Source organism: Mus caroli, unplaced genomic scaffold (assembly GCF_978045245.1).
Source record: "Mus caroli unplaced genomic scaffold, Mus_caroli_1 scaffold_11, whole genome shotgun sequence".
Lineage (NCBI taxonomy): Eukaryota > Metazoa > Chordata > Mammalia > Rodentia > Muridae > Mus > Mus caroli.
In genome coordinates this window covers 45,162,241-45,176,665 of record NW_028227266.1, presented here as the reverse complement: position 1 = coordinate 45,176,665, position 14,425 = coordinate 45,162,241, and the positions used below count along the sequence as shown (strand labels likewise).

The following is a 14,425-nucleotide window of genomic DNA, read 5'->3' as shown; positions in this document are numbered from 1 at the left end:
GAGTGATATAACATAAACACAGATCTACATTGCTACCCACAACAGTAGACAGAGTCTGCTGGAGATGAGGCGCTTTATTTACTACTGAGCCTGGGAAGAGATGGAGGGACTGACAGCCGAACCCTGGCACTTTGGCTGTCTTTCTTAAGAAGCTAATACATGCCCAGACAACCTAACACAGCAGACTCTGAACACCCCACTCTTAGCCATGCTCAGCAGCAGAGGGTCTTGGCTCTAGGTACTGCACACCTATCTCTTGTCGCTACAAACACCTTAAAAATCATCTTACTTCTGCAAATGTAAAAATAACCATTAAGGTGCTTATAGTTTTGAAAATGTTCAATTTAGGCCTTTTTAATGTAGATTCAAATCTGCTCTGGGGATCTGCTTGAAGAAAAAGCACTTTGTATAACTTTCCATTTGGCTTAGCACGCAGACCACCAGCAGGCCTCTTAGGGGACCCCACTTGGAGACCCACTGTGTTAGCAGCCAGCCTGGGTAGAAGGAAATAGCTGCTGTTCTTCTCAATGCTTCGGGAGGAACTGGCTAATGAATTGAAGGGGGATTAAAACACCCTACACCCAGTTGAAAGCAATCTCCATTAGTGTAGCACACGCAACACAACCATGAATTATTGTGTTGATTGGAGGAGACAAGCCATAAATTTCTCCTATTAAACTCTTTGACTCAGAATATCAGGCAGAGACTAATGACTTAAAAATAATACATGCAAATGCCATTGGCATACAGATGACCTGGGTTCTGGTCCCAGCAGAGGCAGTCAAACTTATGACTTAGAGCAGAGAATACATTTAGGAATTGGGGCAGAATGCATAGCCCCATGTAGATAACAGGAATATTTTTATGTTTTCTCAGAGAGCTGATACTCCAGAGAAGTGAGAGGGAGTGAAATAAAGGACATCAAGAAGCCCCCCTCTCCCCAGTAGAGAATATTAATGTTGTCTGCTCTGGGTTTCTCACCTTCCTGGAAGTTTTCTCTAGGCAAGCCAGGGATGAAGGTAGTGAGCCCAGCCTGAAATCTCCCCATTGCCCCGTGCTTAAATACTTCTCCTTTGTCTTTCTGCATTGGCAGCTGAGAGTAATTGCCTCCTCTTAACCTGTTCTTAGCAGATCCTTTCCCAGCATCAAACTCTAGAGTGGCCTTCTTTCCAACTCAGCCTCCAGCCAACCCACTGGCACAATTTTTCAGTGTGGAGCCACGTTGACTCCAGAATCCTGTCAGGTGTGCCTTTGAGGAAATGAAAGTTGAGTATAGGTAGACCTACCTATTCTCTCTGACAGCATAGACCTTATTTTCCTGGTAGGAATCCTGACTGTTTTTTTCATTTAAGTCTCTCCTTTGGCTCTGTCCCATACCTACCTCAGCATCTGAGATCCCTCCTGCTCTGAGATCCCTAGTGACTCAGGAAGGATCTACATTGAATCCATCACTGAATGAGGTTCCATGGCTATTCCTGACACTACCTGCTGGAGACAGGAATGGACAAAGGCCCTAGGGACTCTGGGTTCAGGCTAGAGAGAAAAGCAATTCTTTATGGTCACGCCTGTATGAATGACGTCTGGTTCTTGGAGGATGGGGTCTTGCTTCCTGGATTCTGCTCTTGCCATTCGTCAGGCTACCCTAGTCGTTCCATCCCGGGACACCCTCCAGAGTGCAGTACCCAGTCTGCTTTGGAGAACAATCACCAAATGGCAGGATGACATTGTCCCTTGTGAGACTCACCATGGTTTATACTTACCTCTGCTTATGCCAATGCCCTCAGGATGAAGCTGGGTTCTCCATTAGACAAAGGGACTGGGAGAACTCATCTCCAAGGGCCTGGGGCCTGGGGCCTGGAGCCTGACCCGGAAGGAGACATTCCTACTCCATAAGCCCCAGCTGCTCTGAGACCTCATGTTGGAGAACAGAGCATCAAACACAGTCCGGGAGGTGCTGGAGGGCTCATTTCTTCTCTTTCCTTCCTCTCCACCCCATCCCCATTTTTATTATTATTATTTTTTTTTATTAACAAGGATGAAAGTAAATGTGAACTCGAAACAATAAGGCATGGAAAATCACAGAAATAACTTAATTAAGTTTTTAAAGATTTCCATGCTTGAATAAATTAGCCTTCCTGCAAATGTCACAACATTCAGAAAAAAAAAATCGTAATCAATGGAGCACAATGCTCCCCTGCTCTTTATTTAAACGAAGGCTCCATTGGTGCGGCTCCTTTTACCCATGCTCCTCCCCAGCAGCTGCTGCTCCTTGGCCCCCTGGCTTCAGGCAAGGGCACCAGACTCTCGAATCAGCATATTCCATTCTGGCTGCTGGGAAAGAAGAAAGATGGAGGATGGTGGGTGGGGGCGGGGCTGGGAGGAGCCGGCAGGGAGACTTTCCCTGGTCTGTGCTTGTCATAGTTCTGGCTATCTTTTACAAGGTAGCAAAGGCAAACCCCACTTTAGAGTTTGAGAGTGTCTCCTAGACTGAGGACGATCCAAGCCTCAGCGCCAAGAGGGAGCATGATGGAAATTAGAAAGGACTCTGAAAAGCAAGGACTTGTCACCTGTCATACCCTCTTCCTTTGCTCCCTTTCCAGGCCTTTCCTCATAACAGGGGGCTGCCAGAGACTGGAAGGTCTCAGGAATAGGCAGGAAAGGATGCTGGGAAAGGGAGAGGGCCCTGATGTCCAGCACGGCCCTCCTGCCTGCAGCTTCATGGATGGGTCTCCATGGTCTTCAAGGCAAGAGGGCAGCTTGCTAGGCTAATGAGTCCAGCCGCTGCTGATTTGAACAGCAAGTGATGTCATGCTGGCTGCCAGGCCCTGCTATAATGCAGCTGTCAGGGCCCCATGGGGAAAACTTGGGGAGAAATACGAGAAGCCTAAAAAGCAGCAAAAGGCCCAGTCAAGTGAAGGGAAATGAAATTACAGTCATGCTGAAAGCCAGCACACTGGAGAATTAAAACGCTTTGTTTTGGAACCAGATTCTACTCGACCCAAGTTATTAAATTATTTATTGTTTGCCTCTCCAGTAATGGGAGAGATTGATGGTGTGTGTGTGGGATCAGGCAGGGCAGAAATTGCTTTAATTATCAGGTACATTTGGGGGCCACCCTGGGTCTAGGCTGGTGCCCCTGATGCTTGGGGTGGAGTGGTAATGTGATGGTCAGAACTTAATTAGATCCATCCAATGCATTCATGTAGAAACCTAAGAGGAGCCCCATCTTGATCCTCCAGACTCGCTGTGATAGACTATTTCTCTAGGATGTCTCATGACCTTAAATAGTTTTGCTTGTGTGGCATGGCTTGATGTTAGGTAGCTATCCCCAGAGCCCCAGGAGCTCACGGGCTGCCATCACACTGGGTATGGGGTGAAGATGATTAAGGATCGTGAAAGAAGATAGGGTAGGGTCAAAATATGGATGAGTCCCACACAGCCCATTTATCTTGGCCACTGCTCATCCTTTGGCAGTGTTGGGAAAGCAGGGCAAAGATGACGACACATTTCACAGAAGAGGGATGGGGGCTTGGAACTTTGCCTGAGCCTTCCAGCGGATGAGTGGCAGATCCTACTTGGCTTGGCTCCCAAGCCTAACCTTAATGTCTTTGCTATTGTACTTCATGGCTTCAGGGATAAAGCAAGACAGAAAGGCGGGGAAGTGAGGTTGCTAAGACTTTGGCTCTCCTCTGACAGTTAGCAGAGGTCTAATCTTTCTGTAGGTGTGGACCGGCTCCTAGTCAACTGGACTCAGCTGGAAAGGAGCAGTTCAAAGCTGCCTGTTGATTGGTGAATGGATTAATTTAAGGTGGCTTAAGGATAGGGACCATCCTCTTAATCCTGAACCTCAGGATAAGCTGGTTTATGATCCAGATCCAGGGGGCTCTGAAAAACCAAGATCAGAGTCGCAGGATACCTGCTCCCCCCCCCCCCGGCTCTTCCTAAAGTCTAATGGGTTGTCAGTGCAAGGGACCAGTGATCTGATCTTGGTTTCTGACCTGACTTCACAAGGAGTGACAATAAGGAAATCACCCTCAAGTCAGCTGAGTACCCTGCCCTCAAAGTCCTGAGACTCACAAGGCTTGAGACCATCCACAGTACTAGCGACTGTGTGTCCACCAGTCCGGAGTGCCAGGGAAGCTGATTGCTATTGCCACAGAGACTGGAAGCAAAGGTCTGGGTGAAACACTTTGCCTCCTCAATTACTGCTGCTCTTCCTTTTCCTGCAGATTTGGGGACTCTTCTGTTAATAATGACCTTTTTGGATTTATGCCCAGGACTTAGAGATATTATCTTCGGATCCAGGTAATGAGGTCGCAACTGATCCTGAACAAATGGAGGAAGTTATTTAATAATTACAACGCGCTGTCTGAGGGGGACCTTTCATTTGTTGGGATGAGAGACATCTGTTTATCCTCACTCTTAAGCAGAAGATTGTGATATTTCAGGGCTAATTCTGGATGGAATCCATTTTGCTTTCTGCCTTTGTTGTTTTGGCTTGGCTTTGACTTTGTTTGAAGGCCCTGTTGTGTTCGCCATGAGAGGTCGCTACAGTGGAAGGAACATTAGTGGAAACCAGGTTAGAAGGCCGGAAATACCCCTTTCTCTTAGTCTGAGGTATAATCAGCTTCCAGGACCCATAGATGATGCTGGCAAAGGAGCTTGGTAGTGGCTGGAGACCTAACTTTTGGTTCTTGAGACAGGATCTCTGTAGATAGACCAAGCTAGCCCAGAACTAGTCATTCTCCCGATGTTTCATGTATTAACTTACTCAATTATTTATTTATATATGGCCCTACTGTATACCCCAGGTTGGCCTGCAACCTCTAATTCTTCTGCCTGAAACTCAGAGTGCTGGGATATAGGCACATGTCATCATAGACTGGGATACAGGCACATGTCATCATAGACTGGGATACAGGCACATGTCATCATAGACTGGGATACAGGCACATGTCATCATAGACTGGGATACAGGCATGTGTCATCATAGACTGGGATACAGGCACGTGTCATCATAGACTGTGGAGGCAGAACATCTTTATATTATAGTACTATTTCATATAATATATTTTGATCACATTCTTTGTTCTTTCCCCTCTTCTAAATCCTCCCAGATCCTCCCCCAATTTAGAGGGGAAACTGGAAAATTCCATGTAGATTACACAAAAGATGTAGAGAAGAGTTCAACTGGTTTTCTGTTCTCTTTTTCTTTCTTGCTTGCTTGCTTCTTTCCTCCCTCCATCCTCCCTCCCTTTCCTCCCTCCCTCTCTCCTCCTTCCTTCCCTCCCTCCCTCTCTCCTCCTTCCTTCCTTCCCTCCTTCCTCCCCTCTCTCCTTTCTTTCCTCCCTCCTTCCCTCCATCCCTCCCTCCTTTCCTTCCTTCCTTCCTTCCTTCCTTCCTTCCTTCCTTCCTTCCTTCTTAGAGTGCAACAAGATAGAAGCATACAGGACCTGGTTCCCCAGAGAAGACACTGCAGCCCTTACCATGAAGAGTGTGAGGGGTAGAGGGGGCAATACAATCTAGGGCTCAGGGAAGCTCTTGACAGGCCCTACTACTCCTCGGTCTTGAGGGTCTGGGAGAAAGGAATGGTAAGACTCAAGGCACAGAAGGGAAGGCAGCTTGATTTGAGTTACACAGAAAATCTTGCACTGTCAGGGGCAGGACCCCAAGTTATCTCTTTAACCTGTTTCTGTGTACTTTTAAAAACACCCCTGATTTATGGCCATTGTGTCTCTGCTTATACATCAGGGGACAGTGATGTGACAGAAGGGGAAGGGGTGAAAGATAAAGTTAAAGAACAGGAGGGGAATATATTCAACATTCAATATATACTTGTATGAAGATATTCTTATATAACAGGGTACTACTACAATGAATAGACATGGTAAAAAATTAATTGACTAGTATATTAATTATTATATGTTAGTTTTACATATTAATCAACTGACTAACATGCATATGGTTCTTTAACTTTTGTCTGCTGGTTGTCCTTTCCTGTCCTTGTCATGGATTTGTATCTGTCCTCTGTCTTGGGACAGTTCTCAGGATTTGAAACAGAGTTGCCACAGCGGTCCCGGGTCTTCTGGTGGAACAACGCTCTGATTGCTTATGTGTGTTTTGGAGACTGTCCACCCGGATTCGTTGTCTTCTCCCTTCAACCTTCCTCTTTTCAATAAGTTTTGTTTTCTAGATCCTGAAGAGAGAATTGTACCCAAGAATCCTCAAGTCTGGCTTGATGACTGAGACTTAGTCTGGTTCAACTTCTTTCTTTTCTTTTCTTTTTTTCCCAGTCTGCATTGTTTCACCAGTGCAGCCTCAGTAAGGAAATTATTATTCTTGTTATTTATTTAGTTTTGAAAAGTATGTAATTGGCAGGAGACCAGACATCTGACAGGAGAGATATAAAAGAAGACGTATCCCTCATGGTCAGGGAGGTTCTCCTGGCAGGGCTCACCCCACTCCTTGGAGTCATTCATTCCTCTGGGATGAGCAGAGAAATCGGAGCTGAGGAGGGTTGGCCTGAGAACAGAGCTGCTCCAGTTAGAAGGGAGACATGAGTTGGCACAGTCCTCTGAACGTTATCCTGCTGACCTCAGCGCCATGGAGGATGTCAGTGGGAGAAGGCCCTGTCCATCATACTGTGTCTCTGGGTTACAGTCTCAGAAAATTATTTATCTACACGTCTATAACATGAATCATGTATGTAGCCAGTTCCTCACCAGACTTTCTTAGGAGGCCACGAGGGTGCAGCTCCCTCTCTGTGGAGTAATCTTGAAACCATAGTGCCTAGCACTGTGTAGGGACTCAAGGGAACTCTGCTGGGAAAAGAAATCCCCAGTGCCTCAGCACTACGGCTCTGGGCTTCTGCTGACAGGTGTCACTGCCAGTCTCTCTGGGAGCTTCTGTTACGGAGTTGTAACTGGCTGCAGCTGGCTTTCCAACCACTGTCGAAAGCCTTCCATTATCCAGCCAAGTGAGAGAGAGAGAGAGAGAGAGAGAGAGAGAGAGAGAGAGAGAGAGAGAGAGAGAGAGAGAGAGAGAGAGAGAATCAATCTGAGATCATAAGGTGATCAGGACTGAAGAGAGACTTGAGGAATCAGCCTTGGTTTTCTGAGAGAAAATATTTTCTTCCTCTCTACTCCACTGAATCCCCCCACCGTCACCCTTTTGTTCCTTTTCACCATCCCAGGTCTAGAAAGCAATTTTTTGGTGCAACCCCCCCTCAGCTTTTCCCCCAATATCTCTGTCACCATCTGGAAAAGCTCAGGTAGATGGATAAAATGATCTCTTGAAGCAGAGAAATCACAGCTCAGGGCCCATCCTGCACTGGTGTCCACTGTGTACCCCACGGGAGCCCATATTTCTGTTGCCTATTTGAATTGCCTCCTTGATAATTTCATGCGGAAGATCTATCTGCTCATCTTCCCTTCTAGGCTTGAAATGGGCCTTAGGTGCCATTAGTCTCTGTCGAGGACATCCCTCCACCTGTGCAGGTAGAATCTTTAGGTGGAGCACGGATCCTGGAGAGTGATACCAAGGGGATTTTTTTTTTGGCCCACACTTCATCATGTTTCCCACAATACTTGAGGTTGCAGAGGCATTGGGGGGTCCCTGGTTTGTCCCCAGAATGTCATTATCTAGCAGAGGAGACTCAGCAGTGAAAAGTCTCTGAAAGATCATCAAGTAGACTCCAGGGTGTCTTATCAGGGGCCTTTACCCTCAAGAGTATAATGGTGTTCTCTCAACACTGTGATCTTTGCCTCGTTCGTTCCCCCAATCTGACTATTGGTGAGCTGAGGTGACCCCCTCTGGACCCCGTGACCAACCTTCTGGCGGACAGATCAGCCTTCCTGGCACTCCACACCTGTGCACACAGGCGCCGCCCAACTTTGAACTTCCCTCCTGTCTGGGGACTGAAGCCAAAGCCTCTTACAAAACTGTCTTCTGAGGGCCCCTTGGCTGTCCTGTTTGTAAAGCCCTTCACAGTCAGCCTTGCCTTTCATTTCCTTAATCTTAAATTGCATCAAAAAGGGAGAGATTAGAGGTAAAACCTCAATAAAGGACTGAACAAAAGCCTGCTCCCCCATTGGAATCTCACACCTAGCTTTGCCTTTTTCTCCTCCCTCTTGTCTGACAGACCCAGTGTATGAACCTCTTTTCCTTTTTTTTTCCTCTTTCTAAAACTTAGATTAAAACACTATTTAGAAAAGGCCCATAAGTTTGAAGTCACCTCTGGTTCATACATTAAACATCAAATGTACATTAACTGTGAATTATGGTCATGAAAAGTAAATCCTTTAATGTCGTTTCCTGTGTTCCAGTGCTAAGCTTAGCTTTAATGGCCTCTTTGCCACTCTGGGAAGGATGGGCTTCTTATTTTCCAGCTCTTGCCACCATGGAGGCTCCCTCTTGGTGCAACTGTAAACACACAGTCATGTGAAAAGATTGCAGGGGTGGTTAAGCTAAGCACACCCACCTAGGTGGGACCAGCCATTTACTGGCAATGGGCAATGGACTGGGGGTCATGCCTTGGACCGCCCTCCTCCCACCCCCCATTCCATAAGCTCTTTTTAACCAAGAAAGCTCAGTTGATTGTTGCAATAGTGGGTCCTGAGGAACCTTAGTTGTTAGGAAAGTGCCTAACTGGTGTCTAGATCGAGCTGTTGATCACAAGACCTGACAGAGAAGCTGGCCGGCTGGCTGGCCATGGATGGAGACTGAGCTCTTGCACAGCACAGGCGTCTCTCTTCACCCTCTGCAAGGGCAAGCATCAGCAGGCAAGGGTGATAAACACCCAGAACGTACCATCTCCGAGAAGGGCCCTTCCTTTAATGGGTTGGGAGCTCCGGCTTGGTGGAGCCAAAATGCAAAACTACATACAAAGGTGTTAGCTACAACCTGTTCTGAAGTCTGGGATGTCAGAAGCCCAGACAGGTGCTGTGGGACAAGCCACAGCAGGTGTGGAGACAAAACTCAGAGTGTTAGTGAATCACTTCTTCCATGTGGGTTAGGAGTCCACAGTAGATACCGTAGAGATAATGAGGGGAAAGTACTGTAGAAGGCCTGGTATTACATTGCAGCGTTTATGCACCTTTAAAGCTTGCAGTAAATTACACAAGTTATTTAAATACATTCTTTAATATTTATGCTTTGTTGTTTTAATAAAGACTTCTATTTTTAAATAAAAATGCATAATTAAGTGGAACAGAATATTTCTCCTCTTCGACGTGCTTAATCAGTCCTCTGGGAGGCTACAGTTGTTTAGATGAAGTTCAGACCTACCCTCCTCTGTGCAGCACCCAGTAGGTGCCTTGTAGATGTCCAGTGAGTAACCTGGCCCTGTGTTATGTTCTGTTTTGGTGAGGTGGAGGGAAGGTGAAAGGTGGAGTGGGTAGAGGAAAGGAGAGAGGAGGGAAGCTTTGCTCCAATGGAGCTTATAACACAATAAGGGAGGCAGACATTTGTTACGGAAATGAGTGTGGCTTCCTGGGGAGATCAGGAGACAGGGGAGTATTGCTGATGCCCGTGGATGACAAAGGAACTCAAGCAGGATGGAAACCTAGGAAGAGAAGGGAAGACAGGCATCCCTGAGGATGCGATGATTGCATTTGGATCTAAGAGCTATGTAGGAAATTGATGGAGAGAAGAGGACTACCGGAGCCCAGGCTGCATATTCCGTGTAAACCAAAACCAAATTCTAGGAGGAAGTTCTGTGCATGTGGACAACTTTGAAGAAGGCAGGTGACTTGCCTGGTGACTGTGCAGATCTTGCTAAGGTTGGGCTGGGACAGCATTGAGCCAGGGTCCATGAGACACTGCATCATAATAAAGGAAAGCCTGCCTTTTCCCAGTTGGGCTGTCCAGAAGGGAGGGACAGCTCTATCAAGTCCCTTTAAAGTTGCCTAAGTGCTCATGTGACACTAGGGCTGGAGGATGCCAAGGCAGGGGGGTAGGTGAGGGCTGGCTAGGCTAGGAAGTTTCCAGGGCCAGACACTCAGGACTGGGATCCAGTGCTAATGGCTCAGGCCTTTATCCTGAGAAGAATGAGATGCTATTGAAGAGCTCTAAGTGTTTTCCTGTACCACGAATGGATTTGCCTTTTGAGAAAGATCACCCTGGTTGCAGTGTGGGAAATTGATTATTGGGGCATTAGGGTAAAAGCAGATGCAGCTTGGGGGTAGAGATTGTATTTGGTTTTGGGCTATAGTCTGATGTATCTTTCCTAATAGAATGTCAGGTAGGCTTGGATAAGCTAGTGTATAAGAGGTGACTTTATATGTATGTCCACATGTTTATGTATGTGTCCATATGTTTGTGGATGTATGTGCACATATATGCTTGTGAATGTATAGGCCAGAGATTGACACTGGGTGCCTTCCTCAATCACTTAGCACCTTATTTCCTGAGGCAGGGTCTCTCACTGAACTTGGAGCTCACTGATTTGGCTAGACTGGCTGGGCAGTGAGCCCCAGGGATCCTCCTGTGTCTGTCTCCCCAGTGACAGAGATTACAGACTCATGCTGCTAGGTCTGACTTTGTATATGGGTGCTGGGGATTCAGACTCAGACCCTGTTGCTTACACAGCTAGTACTTTGCTGACTGAGCCATCTCTCCCCAGCCCAGTAGTTGGTGTTCAGCTGTAATCTGCAGTCACTGGCTCAAGGGTATGTAGTGATTTCATCAGTGGGTCAATAGGGAAATAGAAGGACATAATGGGGTCCACTCTGGTACCAAGGCTGGCTCTCAAGCGACAGTATCCTGTGGCCAATTTAGCTGATTTAGCTCAGCCTGGGGAGACACCTGTGAAGGCCACTGTCGCAGAAGGGTGTGCTGATGTATTGCTTCTCCTGTTGCCGGTGGCTTTAGGGTTTTAGACATTTGGAAATGATCCTAGTCAGGAACCGAGGAAGACATGAACATTACTATAGTGTTCAGTCTGTGTGGGGAAGACTAGGTTTGATAGATGCATTGGGAGGTTCTAAAATGATCAGGTGTTTCAGACAGAGTGATAATGCAGAAACGGACTTGAGGGCAAGTCTAACTCTGGAAGACGAGTGAGCACAGTGAGGAAGACTGAGTGGGCCTCTGAGAGCCTCTGGGCTTCAGCCTTTGGCCCACTGGCTGCTCAGCTTAAAGAACAAAACTAATTATGGTATTTCAATGACTTGTGGCTTTGGACTTCCATTAAATGTTTGATGGTGACAAGACTGGAAAGGACACGGGTTTGAGTCTGTGGGCTGACAGTCTTTGTTACTTGTGCACACTCTAGGACCGAAGACAGAAGAGGTTCACAACCATGAAACCTGCAGTTGACTACAAAGTCATATATTAGAACGAACACTATAATATCTCTCAGGCTAGTAAACTTGGTTATTTAGTGCACTGGTTCTCAACCTGTGGTTATGACCCCTTTTTGAGGGTCAAATGACCCTTTCACAGGGGTTACCTAAGACCATTGGAAAACACAGATATTTGCATTACAGTTCATAACAGTAGCAAAATGACAGTAATGAAATAGCAACAAAAATAATTTTATGGTTGGGGGTCACCGCATGAGGAACTGTGTTGAAGGCTCGCAATAATAGGAAGGTTGAGAAAAACTGCTCTAGTGGTTCTACTGCTCTGTATGAAGGAGAAAAGGGGAGATTCCTCCCTCCCTCCCTCCCTCCCTCCCTCCCTCCCTCCCTCCCTCCCTCCCTCCCTCCCTCCCTTCCTCCCTCCCTCCTTTTCCCCTCCCTCCCTCCCTCCCTCCCTCCCTCCCTCCCTCCCTCCCTCCCTCCCTCCCTCCCTCCCTTCCTCCCTTCCTCCTTTTCCCTTCCCTCCCTCCCTCTCTCCCTCCCTGCCTCCTTTTCCCCTCCCTCCCTCCCTCCCTTCCTCCTTTTCCCTTCCCTCCCTCCCTCTCTCCCTCCCTCCCTCCTTTTCCCCTCCCTCCCTCCCTTTCTCCCTCTCTACCACCTTCCTTTCTTCCCTCTTTTTCATCTCTTTCACTCCCTCCCTCCCTTTTCTTTTTCTTTCTTTGACCAACTAAGATACATTTTACCACAGTAAAGAAAACTTAAGGGTCATCTAATATTGAGTACAGAATGCCCCGAAGTAGAAGTTTAATGCAGTTGGTCCAGGTAGAGCTTAAACCAAGCTTGCTACTGTTGATAATACTGTTGGATCCTCTCCTACACATTTGAAAATGGGTCAGCGAATTTAATCATCCCCATAAAATCACAGTACCTCTGGGAGTCTGTTGTTATTAACCACAATTTGCAGGAAAGAAACTGACACACAGCAGAGCGGTAAAGCAACTTACCTAAGCAAACTAGAGTCAAATCTAGTCTACCCTCATGGCCGAATGCCCTATCTTACTGAAAACAAACCAGTGAGGAACCTTTGAGTTCCCAAGAGTTCATTTATCCAGACTTCAGATCCTGGAATTCAGAAGAAACAACGCTATCCTTCTTTCTTACTAGGAAAACGCGCAGGACCTGTGAACGACAGCAGAAGCTGCAAAATGTGGCAGAGATCTCTGTCCTGCTGTTTAAGAAGTGAGCCTCCGAGGGTCTGAGCCTAGCCACCTAGAGGAGAGTGGTCTGGCCATCATAGAGTTCCTCAGGCCATATCTCATGGTAAGTGTTGGGCCTATGATAACTTCTAAGATGTCTTTCTCACTGTGAGCCTTCCTACTCTCCAAACAGATGTGGTTGTGACATCTGTATTCATCACTCAAGAGGCAAAAGATGGTGTGCCTGTTTTGCTTTACATTTAAATGATAGCCTTGGACCTGATGCTCTGCCTCTGTGCTTCCCAGAAATCTCTTTCAGCAGGGATGCAGGCTTCTAACGATGAGCTGTTGAGAGAGAATGAGTGAATGACTTAGTGTAACGTCAACTACCTATTGGTTTAGAGTTCTGAAATATAGGTACAGCATCGGATTGCTTCTTGCTTAACACCCAGCTTTGTCTTCTCGGATCCATCTTACCTATTTAGGTTCTGGAAAGAAACTGAGATCTTTTTGATCAGGTGTGCGCCCTGAGGTTAGCCTGTTGGGTATACAGGCTGCTGCAATTGCTTAGGTGATGTTTCTTCCCATGCACCCCAGACTGGCATTTTCTGCAACTCATCTTTTCTCTCCTTAGTTATCCATGGACAGCATCATCTCCAAGTCTTGTCTTTGCCCGAAGACCTCAGACTTTATTTCTTTGATCTAGAACAAACAGTCCTGCCGTTGTGACAAGCACGGAAATGGGAGAGAGATCACTTCCTATCAGTCCACGTTGCAAGGGCCAAATCCATTGCCAAGTTTGTTTCAAATTCAAAATAAAGATTGTGTTGGCTCAAAAAATTTAATACTTCTGACGGTATCAACCTAATGAAATGCATTCAAAAGAGGGATAAAAATCTGCCTAGCTACCTAGGAGTTGTCTATTGGAAGCAAAGATAAGAGTACCAAGCTAGAAAACAGGATCTAGGGTCACCTAGTGAATATCTTAGGCCAGGAATACTGAGTTATGCAGGGAACATGGGTTACTGTTCTCCTTGCAAACTCAATCCCATTTCCATTTACTCTGTGTCCATTTCTCTTTGGATGGACAGAGGCAAGCAAAGGTTGGAAGAGGTGTGCTGAGATCTGATACAGTTTGGGTAGTGGCTGGGGTGTGTGGTACGGCTGACTCTTTACTCCAGAGGCTGTGGGAGTGGGAGGGGACAACCATGCGGAATCCTATGGGCTGGGAAGGGATTCACCTGTCCTATAAATAAACACAGGGACTACTTTGGGGAATGTGGAAAATGAGTGTTCTGTTGAGATGATATCCTCACCAGGGGCCATACCTGTAGCATCCAAACCATTTCTTCTAAGATCTCCCTTTATTCCTGTCATGTCTGTCGCTCAACAGTCCAGGAAGTCTCCAGAAAGAAACAAAGAGAATCCTTTCTTCCTTCTCTTCTTCTTCCCCAGAGGGCTTTTGCCTTGTTAAAATAACTATTCTAAAACCGAGAAAAGTTAAAATGGAAATGGAGAAAATACAAACGTGCAGTGCTTCTGCAGACTTAAACTACAGGTCTCTGTGCAATAAATGATGCTCATTACAGGACAGGGTGCCTAGGTCCATTCCATGACTGCTCCTGGGATCTCTCCATGTCCGGTCTGGTGCTCTAAGGTAGAGTTCATCAGGTATATGTCTGGTAGTCCACTGTAGCTGCTAGCAGAGTGCTCTAGGGAACACGACACTCCCAAATTCCCCCAGGATGCCACTTATGAAGAGGAGCAGGTGTGCTCGCTCACTGCAGGCCTCCTACTTATCTGACAAAGTGTCCGTACTTCTTTAGTACAAGACAGGAGTTCAGTGCCGGGCGGCAAGTCCGGTTTATTTCAGCACCTCCTTTTCTGCAGGCATCAGGTACATTACAGACAAGAAAATTGGGTTTCAGA

General features: G+C 46.7%; 1 long non-coding RNA gene across 1 annotated transcript in view; it reads left to right on the top strand.

Moving 5' to 3' along the window:
- The window catches only part of LOC147002005 (uncharacterized), a 107,201-nt gene that overhangs the window by 84,591 nt on the left and 8,185 nt on the right, over positions 1–14,425 (top strand). The window contains exon 2 of the long non-coding RNA XR_015048946.1: positions 12,465–12,620. This is a non-coding gene — a long non-coding RNA (uncharacterized LOC147002005). The remainder of the gene's footprint in view (positions 1–12,464; positions 12,621–14,425) is intronic.